Here is a 6000-nt window from a genome sequence, read left to right as displayed (position 1 = left end):
TTAGGGATAGGGAATGCTGTAATAGTGATAAGGGATGCTGTAATAGTATTTTGAGGATGAAAATTTGAGGTAGCTGTTGGAGATGGTCTTAAACCTACCAACCAATGCAGCACAGCATGGAAACAAAAATCCATTTCCCAATGAACTCCCACATAGTTCCTACATCATAGTTTCATTTTGTTGCATTCTAAGCAGTAGAAACCATTGCACCACCGCAGGTACAAAGTGCAACCAAATGCCATACTACAAAATTGAAACCAAATGCACATTTCATAGACGCAACACTTCACAATTGTAACACATGTGGCAATTGTAACCGAAATGCATATGTTCTTTGCTACACAATAGAACGACAGTACCCAAATGCAATCACAAGACAACAAAACATCTTTTGTCCTATTGAGGTTATCCGGACTCTTTGAAATAAGCAAAATCACTGCCCAAATTATGGTTGCAGAACATGAAAACATATTAACCAAATGACCAAATTATGGTTCCAGCACATGCGCCCGTATGAAAACATATTAACCAAATGCCCATTTTATGGTTCCAGCACATGGACACATAGTAACCAATATCCATATGGGGTTTGCACCACATGCCAACATCTAAACCAATGACAGTTCTTTCTTCAAATGGGGCAAGAAGCTTATTCATTCATACATTCACAACTGTTGCACCTTATACAGCGCAACCCGACTACATGACCAAGTGGAAATCACACAGGCATGACCTACAACATTAAGCTACCACCTGCTCTCAACTAATCCACAACCATTGACACAACAGGTTCACTTGCAGCAAAGGAAACAAGAACTACTCGACTACAACGAAGTCACTAATCGGAAACCACACACTACACCCGATTACAGCCGCCAGGATCGATCCGATTCAACTGAGACGGCTCCTCCGTACTGGAACAAAGCACCTCATCCGTGCTCCATTCCGAAAGGAGGATGTCGTCTCGGTCATTGTTCCTGGATGGCCATGCTTCGTCTTCCGTCGCCAGGCTGCTGCTGTCTGGCAAATCACCACGGATCGACATGTCAGAGCCGCGTAGCGCATCCTCCACTTGGAAAACAAGCTGACCCAAATCGGCAGCAATGGCGTCCACATCTAGCAGTGCCATGTTCAAGTCCACCGCGGCCGAGGTGCTCTCGGGGCTCAAGTTGTCATTCGCAATCTTCTTCAACGCGTTGGTGGTCTCCTGCACATGGTCTTGCATCATCGAGACAAGGGCCGCAAGACCTTCCGCGTCCATCTACAACATCGATGAGGGGATTCCTATGAGCCGGAGGCCAAACCCTGCACGACGGCAGCGCCAGCGCACCCCTGGGCCATGACCCCCTCCCGCAGCCCCTCCAACCACTGCCGCCGCACCTCTGCCCCCACTAAACCCGAACAAAATGCCTCCCCTCCCCCCACCTTTCACCAGATCCGTGGTTGAACCTCCCCACGGCCGGATCCGTAGCTAGAAGATGGGGACAAAGTGGTACCTTCCGTCGATTGTAGTCGTCGCCGGCTCGCCGCCTCCGGGGACGTCACCACTTCCCTCCGCGTGTGCTGGATCTTTCCACCGAGACTGAGAGCACCGAGCCGCTTCCCTTCCGCCGCCCTCCACCCGACTCGCGCCGCCGCCGCCCCTCCTCTCCGCGTCGGGAACCCGTTGGGGTTGGTCTAACTAGGCCTTGCAACTCCGCATGCTGGCAAGTGTATATGTAAATGCATGTTAGATCGCATCACATACGCGATAGAGCAATGGCGAGAGAGGCGACGGCGATGGCGAGGAGGACGATGGCCGCACCGGAAGCCATTGTCGGCGTCAAGTGATGCGCGCGCGTCTTTGTACGGAGAGACGCGAGACGGATGAACCTCATTGCCGCGAGAATTGAGCAAGTTTGAGTGCACAGGAGTAGCTATATATTAGCTAGAGAGGGTAAATTTTGAGGTTGAAATCTGCTTGAAGAATTTAGTCATACCAAAATTAGCATACCATTCCATTCTATTCTATTATCCTGGAAGCTTTTACCAGTTGACTTGGAAACGAAAAAGAATGCCACATCAACTGAAGGAATTCAGTAGAGCGGGCATCCTTATCTTTATACATACTTAATCACACGTTCGATCCATGGCGCCGTGGATTTCCGGGACGGCGGCGGGGGTGAAGCAGTTCGAGGTCGACGAGGCGTACGAGTTCCGCGCTGCCCTCTCCACCGTCCTGTGCTTGCCTGAGGTGCAGAGGCCTCCTCCTCGTCGTCGTGCTAAAGGTGCTCATTCGGATGTTTCCGTGTTTGAAAACTACACGTTTTTAAAGCTGCAATTTCCTTCCCCCGAAAGTTGCAGGACTCTGAACTAAAAGAACAAAAGTCTGAATCAACACAGCATCATGTCTGAAACATTTCTCTGGCAGAGAAATGAACGGTAGTAGCACCGCGTCAACGGTATGCCTGAAACATCATTCCAGGGGCAGAACCCTGAGCATAACTGGCAGTAACATAGTTTAGCTTCTCGAGCAGGTTCAGGACTCGGTCGATGGTAACAGAATTTACAGAGCTCTCGCTACATTTGCTAAGACTAATGGTTGAGGGAGTGTATGCACAGGGTGAAGAGATCGTCAGAACTCCTAGCTTGTCAATGAGGTCTTCCACTGGTAAAACTGGCATCGAAAATTCAGAGGGCTGATGATGTCGGTCTCGACAACAGGAGCCCCTGCGTGACGATCCGCTGCTGCAACCGATGACTGATTACGACACAAGAGATATTCCATGCCATCCACTGCGTCATTTTATTGGCAAATTATATTCAAACTGGTGCGGTTTCTCGGCATTCGTGAGTAAACTTTGATGGGTTTAGGTTTGGCAGCTCACCCGTTTCGACTGAACATTCATGCAGGTTCTTCTTCTTCTGTAGAACATTTCCTGGAACTGAGACCACCCTGACCTTACTTAGCTTCTTCTTATCCGAATCATCTATCTCTCTGAACCCAAATGCTGATGTTCCACTGTGTGTGGAATTGCGGATAGAAGCAGAACGCCAGAACCTCCACCGTCAGGGATTTCAGCATCTGTACAAAAAGAAATAGTTTAGGCGTAAGTTTTAGAGTAGCAATAATGTAGCTATTATGTGTTAGTACACATCTCCTGGTGCAAGCCTGCCAATCGTGCCGCGCTTCTACTGACGGAAATCCGGCAAACCAGGTACAGGATCGGCAACAGACGAACCTCCTAATTTAGATACTGTGCATATTCTTGTTGTAGTTTGTTGTACCTTTATCCTTTGTAACAAACCTTTATCCTTGCCTAACAACAAACAAGCGTGTTGGATGCGGCCAGAAGATCGATCCAAATAGGACACAAGCCATAATTTGTAGGTATAAGCTGTCACTGTGCACAAGAGGAAACGGCGACCACGCGTGCTAAGAACACGACACCAACGATGACGAGGTGCACTAATATTTGAGATTCTCTGTTCCCATCCATCTCTTTCCCGTTCCATTTCATCCTCCCGGACGGCCGGTCCCAAGGGCCAGGATGATCGATCCATATGCACGTCGAGACCTTCCTTCCGCGCGAACCAGACAGCTGAAGACATTCTTGAGCGGCGACCCGCAATATACAGAGATAATGTCATTTCTATGTTTTCTTCTTCTTCTTTTTTAGCATAGATGGATTAGACAGGTTTTTTTATAGGGCGACATTTTTTGGTTTGCTCATGAAAATACACTCTATTTCTCTCTTAATGGATCCCGGTAGTTTCCCAAAAAAAAACCTTCCTTCCGTGGAAGAAGAAGGACGAAGCGTTGCATGCACATGCAAATGATCGATCTCTGCAGACTTCTTGAAGAAAAAGAAGTGCATGTACACTTCAGTGCTCGATGGTTTCAACGCACGCGCACGCGATATGGCGGTGAGGTGGCCGGCCACCGTGGCCAATTGGCCATGGGCACGAGCGCCGCCGTCCGGCATGCGGCCGGTCTCGACCGTGACGTCCACGAGCAGCTGTAGTAGTAGTCTTTGCGGCGGCTCGGCCATTCCTAAGCGGCCGCGTCGGCCCGGCGGGGACCCAGGGGTAATCGGAGCAGCAAACTTCCCGTGCGAAGAATCAAAACCAGGTCCGTGCGACACGGTAAAATGTGTTCAACGAGTAGGCAAAAAGAGCCGGTCGCACCGGACACCAGCTACCAGTCTACTGCGAACGCGCGTGTAGCGCGATGGTCTGCTCGTCGACGTGTGAGCGACCCCGGTTAGGAGTTCGACTCTCGGTCTCATACCTTTATAATTAGAATTCTTTCTGACAGTCTTAAACGCGTGTAGATCATGGTCTCCGTCGTTTATAAAATTGTAGGTTTTGTGTATCTCTTCGGTAGCCGTCTATATATAGATTGTAGGTCTGATATGTGTGAGTGTACATATGTAGGTTATAATATGAGTTCAGATATTATAGTTTGTACTCAATGTTGAGACTAAAAAAGCTACTAATCTACTGCACTTACTAAGTAGCTAGGCTACTGCTTTTAGCGTGCTTAACCAAGTCACATTTTTATTTCAACATACATACATACACACATACTGTTATACTGTTATAAAATATAACTTCCACTTGTGTCGTTTTGGGTCACGTGTAGTTAACATATTTGACCTTTGGTTATTAATATTTTTTAACATTTTGATTAAACATTTGAAAATAGAATAGCTAGATTTATTATGAAAAGTAGTTTCATAATATTACAATTTTGTTAATTTTTACTTGTTTTTTCTAATAATTAATGGTTAAAGCAGTAACCGTGTCAGTATCAAAATGACAATCTTCTGTGATGGGAAGGAGTAATATAGAATTGGGGAGGGCTAAAGAGCACCAACCGAAAAGGAGACTTATAATAATTATACTAGAATTGAGTGTGTGGTCTTTTCAGATCCATGCTAAATTCCTTCTCAACACTAGAAGATATTGTTGTCCATTTGGTTAAGATCATCACATCAGCAAATTGAGTGTAAGAGCTACTCTAGTGCTCCAAAATCAATTTTCAACAAAATACTGCAAATTCTCGCACGCGTTGATCTGGTAGCTCATAGTGGACTTCATATATTTTAAAATTGTCAGGCATATATTCTGGAGCAGTACACAACATCACTTTTTTTTAACGGAATGACCAAGTAATTTATCACAAAGGCTGATGCAGTACCACTATCTGAATTCCCTCTGCTTAAAAGGCTTGAATGAGTCTGCTTCTTGGTAATTTGACTGACCAAGTTCAGTGCGTTTCACTTTAATTTTTTTATAGAGAAGTACAGTAAAAGAGACATCTGACTATAAAATTAGTGAGAACCAATGTCGATTGAGGCTCGAACGTGGATGGTGCAGGTGCAACAACGCGTTCTGATCACTTGCGCTAGACGTAGCTTCTTGTCAAAGTTTATATGTTGATGCAAAAGGATTTCCGTAGTGAAGGAAAGAAGTGACAAAAAGGAGGATCATAATTTGACTGACCAAGTTAAGTGCATTTCACTTTAATTTTTTTTATAGGGAAGTATTGTAAAAGAGACAACGACTATAAAATTAGTGAGAACAAGTGTCGATTGACGCTCAAATGTGGATGGTGCAGACGCAACAACGCGTTCTGACCACGTAGCTTCTTGTCTCACTTTATTGTCCGTCATGATAACAAAGTTCATATGTTGATGCAAAAGGGATTTCCGTAGCGAAGGAAAGTGACAAAAAGGAGGATCATAGTGGCTTGGGGCTTAGAATGTGCGAAAGGCGGTTTCCTTTGATGGAGATCGACCATGACACGCTTTTGTTATCTTGTGCATAAACATTTGCTCACGTCATGCCAACGGGAAACATATTGTTCGTGCATTATCAACATGTGTTGCCGGTGCATTTCATCTATCCTAGATAATCTTATTAACTATTTTCAGGAGTCCCCGAATTTTTTTTAGGGAAATCTTTCCTAGAGGGAATAAGACATCAGAAAGATACTGTACAGCCGCAAAGGGGCAG

This window comes from Phragmites australis, chromosome 12 (assembly GCF_958298935.1).
Source record: "Phragmites australis chromosome 12, lpPhrAust1.1, whole genome shotgun sequence".
NCBI lineage: Eukaryota > Viridiplantae > Streptophyta > Magnoliopsida > Poales > Poaceae > Phragmites > Phragmites australis.
This window is presented reverse-complemented; position numbering follows the sequence as displayed.